Raw genomic sequence first — 10,961 nt, 5'->3', positions numbered from 1 at the left:
GGTCTAAAATAAATTTATGATTTCCATTATTCAAATTCCCCACTTACCTTCTCAATTTGAATATTGTGTAGGATATGGTCTCCTTCCATTAATTCAAAATATATTTATTCATTCACACACCCCAATGTACCCTCACATTTAATTGGGAGAAGACATAGTCCTCTCCATCTTATCATCAATATATATATTTATTCATTTCACATTCCCCAATGTACCCTCACATTTACTAAGGAGAAGACAAAGTCCTCTCCATCTTATCATCAATATATATTTATTCATTTCACATTCCCCAATGTACCCTCACATTTAATAAGGAGGAGACATGGTCCTCCCCATGTAATTACACTTCACATTCCCAAATGTACTTTTTAGATTTACTTTGGAGAAGACATGATCCTTTCCCATTAAATTCTCAATTTTAAATTCATATCACAATTCCAAATGTACTCTAGCTTAGAAGAGAAGTCAACCAAGGATGGGTGAGAGTTAATGACATTAATGAGAGGTGGTTGAGGAAAGAGGGTATAAAAGGGAAGGGGGAAGGAAGAAGAGGGGAGTGGGGGTTTTGCTTAGGATTGTAGGGGTTGGTTGTGATTGTTTGGCCTTGTTATGATTTTTGGGAGACCTTGGAAACCTGTGGAGGTTTCTTAGGTTTGAGAGGAGGAAAGTATCATTACCTAGTTTTGCACATTCTTTTTGAGGACACACTATATCTGGTTGGACTTGGGCACGGAGGGCTAGGGAACCTGTGGAGGTTTCCTGGGCTAGGAATTTATTTCCTAGTTGGCTGGGAGATAAATCCAGTTGGGTCGGCTCGAAGGAGCGTTCAGCTGGAGCTATCAGACAAAGGTATCGTCATCAACCGCCGGAACAGGTATATTTCCATGGACTACTCTTGTTAAGTTGATATCAATGGAATGCTCACCTTAATTTATGTTGCTTATGATAAAATGATAAAATGTTAAATGTTTAAAGCTATGTGAAAAGGTCAGCAAGCTCCTTTTGTTATTTATAAATTAACAGGAAAATAGATATGTTAGTGTATAACGAAATAAAAGCTCTAATAATAGGATTCGGGTTCTTACACATGGTATCAGAGCTTTGGTTCAAAATCTGGACCCAAAGCCCACTAAATAGCTATTCCATAATCAAATTTCTTATTAAATAGTTGAAAATCCAGAAAATTAGAATGTCAAAATGTTTCAACAGCAGCCCAATGGCTTAGTGCCTAGGGATATGACAGAGCTAGTGTTTTGCTTCAACTTAAATGCGCCTGTAAAATTCCTGACAGAATAAATAATATTATAGAAAAAAAAAAAAAAATCTGGACCGAGCTCCTAGATGAAGAAGCTTGATGTCCCAATAACCAGAATTTTCCCACTAAAAGAGTTCGCTTCTCTGGGCACAACGGAGGAAAAAACACACTGCCGAACATCAAAAGTTAATTAGGGCCTGAAGCCTAACAGGGGAAATTCAAAGATGTATACCTGCTGCCATGGCATTTCTGGCTGCCAGGCGAAACTGATTGACGATCCCAGGGATTTCTGAGGTCTCAAGGGCTCGAGGTTTGGAATAGTCTCCCCGGTTACCGTCCGGCATCAGGATTTTGGCTGTGCTGCGTATTGTTCTTCTCTGCGAGTTTGGTGGTGCGCTCCGCAAGGGCTTACTTACCTTGTAAGTCGTCGCTCATCGCAGATATTTAAATACAAAAACAAAGCAAGATTGACCAACAGACACAGTAGAAACACGCGTTTATCCTGGCCGTGTGTGTAAAGACGGAGGCCAGCATTCTGCAATTTTCAGTCATCACCCCATGACCAACTACTTTCCTATTATTATATTTGATAACGTGCTTCACATGATAGTTTTTATTACACACAGAAACTGTCAGCAGAGTGGAACAGCTCGTTGACTGTTTGCCGATCCCAGGAAGTTCCTTATTCCTAGATTGGACATATAGAATAAATTTCTTTGCGATATTCTTAGTTTAAAAAATCTAATGAATAGAAGATTATAAAAAAAAAATTATTATCTTTTGAATTGAGGAATTTCGCTACTACAGCCCAGCCCCGCAAGCAGTATAACGAGTCAGTTTGCGGATTTATTATAGATATTTCATTATTCACAAAATTTTATATAACATGGATTTTCCAAAAGAGTTTTCCTCGTGCCCTCCCATCGAGGGCAGTTGCAGATATCGGGGATTCGGGGTGATAACATGGAGCCACCTCTCCATTTAAATCTGCCTTGCCTTCTAAGTTGGGAGTTGTTATTGAAAACAATTTCAAGAAATACCTGGATAACATAGTTAGCGACTGAAGTGTGATAAACAGCTCTACAATACTTCACAGTATTGTTCAGAACTGATCCATTGAACAGTATATTCACATGGGTATATGTCGTTCGGTTATTTTGTTTTAAAATTTAAATTATCGAACCAGGTAGAGCATTAATTTCGAGGTCTAGGCGTTCTGATTGCAGTCCTATTCAGTTGTCTATATTGAGTTTCCCCCAATTTTCCCTCTTTCCAGTCCATCTCTGCAAGACATATACTTAGTTTGTTCGATTATAGCCAGGGAGGGCAATACAGCCTCTGTTTGTTCTTAATGAAGTGGGCCACTAGCTTGCTTCATCCTAAAGACGTCATTTTCTAGTGTTCTCCAATACACAGCAAATTCTGATATAAAAATATTAAATTGCGTGTTTCAGTCCAACTGACCCACGGGGACATTTTTCCGTAAAATGTTTGAAACATATTGCTGTGGGGAGTTCATCTGGTTCCCACTTGAAGAACCTTACCCTGGTTATTGAACGAGAACCACGAGGAATTCCATATTTGCAATGGCATCAGGTCATTCGATTCTTGCCGCGGAGGGTATAGACGAGATGGACAAGATTCTGAGCAAGGGAACAACAAGTATGCACGTTACAGCCTTGGATGGCCTAGTGAATGTGAACTCGTTGTTCACGGTTGCAGTATTCGTTGGGCTGTCATTGGCAACTCGTGGGCAGAGGAGCTTAGAGGAAAGTGGCGCCTGTGATGCAGGTGAAGACATTGTTAAGAACGTTTTGATATTTGAAGTGACATCATTCAGTGCATTTCTATTCTCCAGCTTGATTGCACAGGGCTTGAAATTAGCAGCAAAGATCTTCATGACGCAGTCAAGGGTCACATCAACAACAAGTTGCTAAGGCTTGGAATGCTTGCCTCGGCATTAGGATCAGTAATGGGGTGCGTATTCTTGATGTTGTCTATGGTGAACGTGATACAGATCAGATTGGGCATTCTGTCCTGTGGGAGAAGCTCCACTGTGAGGGCAACCTTAACTTTGGTTGGTCTAGTTTCAACAGCCTTGGCTATCTATATCTCCACAGTCATTTATGCCTTCACTCATTAGTACTGTACTGTAATTTCTGTAATAAACCAGACATAAAAGAGATGTACTTTGCCGAACCTCTCCAAAAAAAAAACTACGCCCGAAACACTCATTCCCAGTGGCCTACTTTATTTGTAATATGAGTTTGCTCCATTTAAACCAAGAAGAGCTTCATTGAAAACACATAATTGATCACAGGAACTTCTCAAAAACTACTATATTTGGGGCTGTTTATTGCAGTACATTCATAGGCTGCATCCGTTTGCATAAAAGGCTTTCAACTTTTCAGTTTTTCTGTTGAGCTCAAAAAAAAATTGAGTTGCATTTGGCTTTCAAGATCAGAGAAGATAAGCTACGACAACCGTCAGAAACTTTTATTTTCCTTGGATAAGGTGGGATCCATGGACGTAAAAGTGGATGTAAAGATTCACTGTCTGCAAATCTACCTGTCAAGAACCTGTATGGCTTTTAACTTTTCTTAACAATTATATTTCAATTGAGAAATATGTATATGATACATTTTCCCAAGGAAATAATGGTAGTTTTTGTCAGTCTTTTTAAAATTTATAGATCTATGAATGAATAGTGAATGTCCTACCAGCAATTGCATATTCCATCATTGGGATAAACAATTTCTGACTTTCTTCCAGATAAAGCAACTAGCATCTTTCTCTCATGTATCTGTCACACAAGTATTTGTTGAGACCATTTATTTCCCAGGCTCCACTTTCCAATTTTCCCATTAGAGTTTATCCCAGTAATCACATCAATCCCAATTCACAATCACTCCCAAACGCCAATAGGTTTGAATCTCATACCACAATTCTTCAGCAGATGCAAAGTCTGTAGAGAAGAGAGAATATTGTATTGTGCAGCGTCAAAAGTAATTCGCTTACTATAAAAAAAAAGGTCTCATGAGAGAGAAACTAACCACCAAACTAGCCTAATTAATTAAGACAGAATTTATGTCATTTTATTATAGTTCATGTTGAAATGAACGAAGTTCATTTACTGAATACCAGATAGGACCAATAATTTATAAAAAAAAAGAAAAAATGAATGAATGAGATAAGATACAGAATTTATTGATATAATGCCATGTAACAACAGTATATTTATATGCTTTGACTAGTATTATTAATATCTATACCTTCAAAGATGCATTGTTCCTTTGGTCATATCCAATATTATTATTAGTAGTATTATTAATATCTATGTTCATTACGTTGCCTATACCTTCAAAGATGCTTCGTCCGGAAAGCACTTTACAGAAAATCTTGTCTTTGTTCTGGCATGTAATGCCTTGTCATGATTATCTATTCTTAAAACTGTGATGATTTTTCGATCGAGATTATATGAGTTGTGAAGCATTGAGTAGAACTGTTATTGTGAAAGGGTCAGACCACCCTAATTCAATTTTCTGCAGAACTGAGTGGTGACTTTTGTGGTCTGGGAAATGATAAGATTGCACACCATAATTTATGTTGATTATAATGTAAATGACAAAATTTTATTTGTTTAAAAGCCCTGTAAGTAAGTAAGTTATCACCTCTTGTCGTATTTAATTCAGAAAAAATTAGATCCATTAGCAGAACTTAGGATAGGGCTCAGTATCCATCTATTTCTTGGTTCATCCCCTCTAGGAGTTATGGTAAAGATTGCTAGGGATTTGGTCTGTCTTTGGCTCTCTGTTATTTCTGGTTGCATATATGGGAACATTGTTTGTAGGTATGAATTCTGGTGGTGGCATCTATTGCTCCTCCACCAGAAGTCACTCATTTCTCTTCAAGTCTCATCTTTTGGTTGGTTTAGTTCTTTTACTTTGTTCATTAGAATTGACTCCATTGGATCACACAGTGAAGCAAATCTGGGTTCTGGGTTTTATTCTGACTTAAGTATCACGCAGAGTGCAGGGTACATGAAGGCTCCTCCCCTGCGCAGCTAAACAGTGACCATCTCATTGATTCTGCCACCTCTTGTTTTCTTCACTTCTTGGAGGCACCAAATATGGATAACAGAGACATTCAGGAATTCAACAAAATCCTGAGAAGGCAAGAAGATATCATACAATCCAACAGGAGTTTGTTGTTTTTGGTGACAAAAAAAAACTGAAAAAGGTGCACGAAAATGAGCACAATTGCTTCTCTCAACATGCTAAAATCATAAACCTGCCAGTGCACCAAAAGCAAAGGATTAATGTATTGGAAACTGAAAGTAATATGCTGCAAAATCTGGCCCTGAATCTGAGAAAAGAACCCTTGTTATTTTGATCTCACACACACTAAACATTGTTTGCAGACAAAAATGAAGGAGACTATAATCATTCTGAGTTGGACAATTCCAACACGTCTCATGTCTTCCACGTTTAAATTTCAGATTGAGAATAGATTCCAAGAAAAGTAATGAATTAATTAATTGTGAATTGAGATAACAACGACATGTAACTTATGTAAATCGTGACAGTAGTTCAAGCAAAGTTGATTCAGTAGTTTTTTCATATATGGTCAGGAATTCACTATAGTTTACTTGTGCCAACACTGCATACAAAACTATATAATTGTGTATAGGTTGATGTAGAAACTAAGAGCCTAGCATAGCCTGAGGATTCCTCTTCGTCAATTGAATATTTGCTTGCACAAGCTCCAGATTGAGAGAGATCATCACATTCTACAGTCTAACAGGATTTGTCAATTGTGTCATTTGTAGGAGATTGAGTCAGAGGAGAACCTCAGCTTTAGGTGACTCATTTATGATGAGATTAGATGGAGGTTCCAATGAAGGTGCAATGACATAGTCAATCAAACAGAGTCTTTTAAATCAGTTCTTGAAATAAATTGAAAGTCAAAAAAAAAAAAAAAATATTACTTTTTAAAATCCTCAACCGCACTAATAGAAAGTTAGAAATTATAGAAGTCTTCTCAGAAACTTTAAGAAATTGTCCCAGACAAACTATTCAATTAGTCCTGCCATTCTCCTGTTTTGATTCCTTCCAAAATCATAATTTTCTCCGATCTTGAACCTCCATTATGACAATATTTGTTAGGAGGTCAGAAATTTATTTGTTGTGCATACATGTATGGAGTCCAAATTTTGTATGGCTTCTCTAATCCAAACGATTTAGCCTTAAAATTCCCATGAACAGTCACCCAAAAAAAAAAAAAATTGTCAAAAGACTTATAACTATATTTAAATATCTCCTTCCAACCCTTTCAACCGGTGATTAGCACTACACGGTTCTTGCTGTCATAGGGGACAAATATTTTGTTCTTCTCATCTTTCATCCATTTTCATTCTTCTCATCTTTCATCCATTTTCACTGAGTTGAAGTTGAATATTCACTATCCATGTATGAAATGCTTGAAATTGCTACAGAATTTTGATTTCGGTTGCTTGAAGAGCTAAATTTGACATTGGGAAAATCTAAATTATTGCATTGATATAACTGTCTTGATGTCATCATGTTAATTTGTATCGCTACAAGAGGAAATCCTGGAGCCTCACTAAGGTCAGAGGAACCACATAAATTAACAGTACCCATATTTCTTCTGGTTATCACATAAGCCCCAATTTCTGGAAGCAGAAATATTGGGCACCCATTCACATTAGCTGAAACTAGCAAAGGTGATTGTTGGTTTACAAGACTTGAATCAAATGATATCAGTGGGTAGCAATTCTGTAGAGAGTCAGGATTGGGTGCCAAATATTTTCTAGCATCAGCATTTGGTGGCTCATGTCACTTGATACCTCTGCATGCACAGAAACACTAAACCACTTGATCAGAGGCGTGGAAAGAACCTGCAGTTACAAAGAAGCAGTAAAACGGAAACTGTTAGAAAAATTAACAACAGACATGTAAACATGTATCAAGAACAAAATGACAATTCCACACTAAATTGATCTAGGTTATAAATCTTATAATATCACTGTATCGAGGTAGAATTACAGCTAGGTTATCAACCTGCATAAACGCCAATGTATCATGTTGCAGCTTGAGAAAATTGGGAAAAGAAAATGAGTGACACACAGACCCTACATAAATAATTTTCATATATGCATAATTATTAGATCATATTGACAAAGAAACTTCATAAAACAATATAGAACAGTAGCTATAATAATAGAAAAATAGGAATCAGGCCCTTATAATGTTGTTGCTTTGTGATGGGTACCCTCTCATTCCAATTCTGCATGTCCTTATCCACTAATCTAGGAAGTTCATTATCACCAAGTGAAGTGAAAAATTGCACAAAACAAAATCTGCAAATGCTCTTTCTAGAGGAAGATCCTTGAATCCCTTGTTTTCTTCGTTGACTTGCATCTGCAAACAAACTACAAGCATAGCTGACCCCGTGCAGGATAGAACTCCTGAAAGAAAAGCATTGAAAGGAAATGATGCAACTATTGCCATGTAGACAACCTGCACAACTGCCGTGAGAACTGCATAGACCACATACAGATCGATGATCTTCAACTTGGTAGGAGTTGCAGAGTATGCAGATCGAAGGGATGCAACGAGAACTTGTGCATCCTTAGCTGTTGAGGTTCCCATTTAACATATAATGCAAGTTTTCAATTCTAATGCATTTCAAAGTACATATGATGGTACATACTACAGAACAATATGGATTTTGGACATAATAAGTCGATTTGAATTAGAATTGTCAAGTCAACCTAACTCATGTTTGACTTGGGAGTTTGAGTCCTCATTGCAACTCAAATTGATGAGTTTGACTTAGGATCGAATCATATTTAGAATCAATTCGACTCTGTTTTAGACATAGTCTTTCACTTGTAGTCAAGGAGGATGGTGACACTTCACAAAAAAAAAACAGGATACTTTTTCCATATTGATGACCTGAGCTACAGGTAAATTTGGGTTTCTAGCTGGACTAGAAGAGATATTATTTCAAACTTCCAAACCATTTGCCAGGTAACACTTTAATAGCTCTTAGTGTAATCAGCGATGGAAGGAACAATGTACATTGATTAAATGAGCAAAGCCATGACTCCATGGACCACCAATTGGCCTGACCACCCATTATGTCTTGATCTAAACATGTTATTGGCTCAATGTCAAACAACTTCCCTGAGACTATAAAATTAATCGACATTGGCATGATCTGTTCACTTCATGGCATCCAAATCGTCATAACTTATGGAAGATGAGCAAGAACATAAGTTATTGTTGACAGACCCAAGAATTTTGGTGCCCGATTGAAAATTTTGGAAAGCTCCTCCTTCCCTACTATATACATGCAATTCTTGCTATGACATTAGATACGTTGTTCCATTATTATGCTTCACTAATTGAGTGTTTCTGATGAAATTAATTATGTAGTTAATGGATATTTGCATTTTTAATATTTATGTTGGTTTCGCTATATTAGCTATGTCTTTAGTTGCCACTAAAAGCAATAATAAAATGGCAGAATTTTATGGATACATAGTATAAAGTAATGGTGGTTCGTGATGAGTCTTGACATGGAGTAAGGTATACTTGCAAGTATGAAATTCCAGGAGAGTGTGAACGTATATTGAATATTCATTTTCTCAAGGGGGTTGCATGTGGAGTGGGTCTAACCCTTAATTACCCTGAATTAGCAAGTTGTTTCCGTGTTTACGGCAATTGTCCAACTGTGAAGCAATCAGTGCATGCACAATCAATTTACAGCACTAATCGTTTTTCACTGCTACCACAACCAATGACTGATGATAGCCACTTGTTTGACATTCTTTGTGGTTGAGACGCAAACACTCTGTTTCCATAGTTTAATTGCATATTATGGCACATATGCATTATAATAAAGGTTAGAATTTGTATGATTATCTCAGTGGTTGTTCAACACAGATATGTTTCATATATTTAATATAAGAGCTTTCATGGGCCAAGACTTATCTGTTTTCCTTGCTGTCTGCAACACGCATATACAACAGCAATGAAAGTGCCCTAAGGTATGATTGTAAAACTCTTCTAGTTTGTCAGGATTTTGTCTTTGTATTATATTTGGCCAGATTGCAGATAAGATAAGATAAGTAAATTAATGTCCACAAAATGATACATGCCCTGTGAATAAAATGTGAGAGTGCAAAAGCAACTCCTAGGTAACACTGGAAGCAAGATAAAGAAAGCTTTCCTCAGCTTGCAAATGATTAAAACTCTTTCAAAGACCCATCCAATTGTGCCATATTGTTGGGAAATCACAGTTTTATGATAGTTGGAAACAAATGCTGATTTGAGGAACCGTCTAAAGATTTGGGATTTTAAAATGGAAGCTTATTTAGTCAATAAAAGACCAGTGAAAATATTAGAACACACTCTTACCCTAAATAAATAAATAAGAAGCCGTGAAAAATAATGTGTCTCTAGTTTTGGATAAAAGGACCCTAAACTTTCTTCACAACTTTTGTGGTCACTGGCCACTTGTGAAAGGAGTAGGCACCTTTAGAGATACAGTGCCATTTGGAAGGGAAGTACTAATAGCAGCAGGGCGAAGGCAATTATTCCATTCATTTAATTATTTCTCATTGTCTGGTCATATTGTGAGCTGCATTATATATCATGAAATTGTATTAGTACTAGTAAACAATGATTAAATATATAATAAATTTGAACCTTTTGGCATTTAGAGGACATTTCTCTCAATTTACAAAAAAAAAATAATAAAGTATGAAAATCATGTTGGAAATAGTTTCTGAAGTTTTGAGTCGTTTATTTCCAAGATTAACTAAATGGGTTTGGAAGATGAAAAAACCATCAAATTGGAAGAGTGGGACTTTTATAATCACTAAGGTTTTAAAGAAATTATATGCATAAAACTTATACTAACACCTTTTAGTGAAATTGATAGTGCACTAATCTGTTGCTTGCCATCATTTTGGTTTGGTACCACCTTATAGGATATCTGGGTTCAAATGCTATTTTCCATGATAGATAGTTGAATCTATTTCAACTCTAATTGTTATTGAAGGGTTCCACAAGGATGTCACATGAGCATTTATGATGCCCCTTTTAACGTAGATAGCCACCTATGTTAAGATTCTATTTTGCAGTTCCATGTTGTTGTTTATGAACATTATACACATTTGGTTGGACACGTGAAAATCAATTGATGGATTTGGTATTGATGATGGAAATGTTGGATGTATGACCAGATGTGTGACTTACTTGGTTACAATTTATCTAATGCATGACTTGTCAGAGTTATTGTTGCATTGTATAGGCTTATATAGATATGATTTATCTAATCAATGACTTAGTGAAATTATGATCTATTTGATGTAAGATTTATTTCCAGTATGAACAACAAAAATTGACACGTGGACACTGGGCTTAATAAACATGATGTTTAAAATCATGTATCTATATCCATTTTGTGGTTGTATATATGCATGGATGAGAACTAAACTACAGGTTGGAAAGAACCATATGATAACCAAGATCTACTATTCCATTGAGGAAGGTCGAGACGACCAATGAGGAAAGGTACGATGTACATTGTTCTATTACATTTGGTATCCACTTGATATGCACTCTTATGACATGAGTAAAATGCAAATGACAGGTGGCAAGATGACCTGACTGGA

The 10,961-nt window shown here is 36.5% G+C and overlaps 1 pseudogene across 1 annotated transcript; it reads left to right on the top strand.

Moving 5' to 3' along the window:
• The first annotated feature begins 2,158 nt into the window (after positions 1-2,158).
• Positions 2,159-3,699, top strand: LOC149232645 (uncharacterized; annotated as a pseudogene). The gene is made up of 2 exons (XR_016247552.1): positions 2,159-2,392; positions 2,710-3,699. The product of XR_016247552.1 is annotated as an uncharacterized LOC149232645 (transcript).
• Positions 3,700-10,961: the final 7,262 nt, after the last annotated feature.

The sequence above is a fragment of the Pinus tabuliformis genome, chromosome J (assembly GCF_031772625.1).
Source record: "Pinus tabuliformis cultivar Carrire ecotype Pingquan chromosome J, CPIR1, whole genome shotgun sequence".
NCBI lineage: Eukaryota > Viridiplantae > Streptophyta > Pinopsida > Pinales > Pinaceae > Pinus > Pinus tabuliformis.
This window is presented reverse-complemented; position numbering and strand designations above follow the sequence as displayed.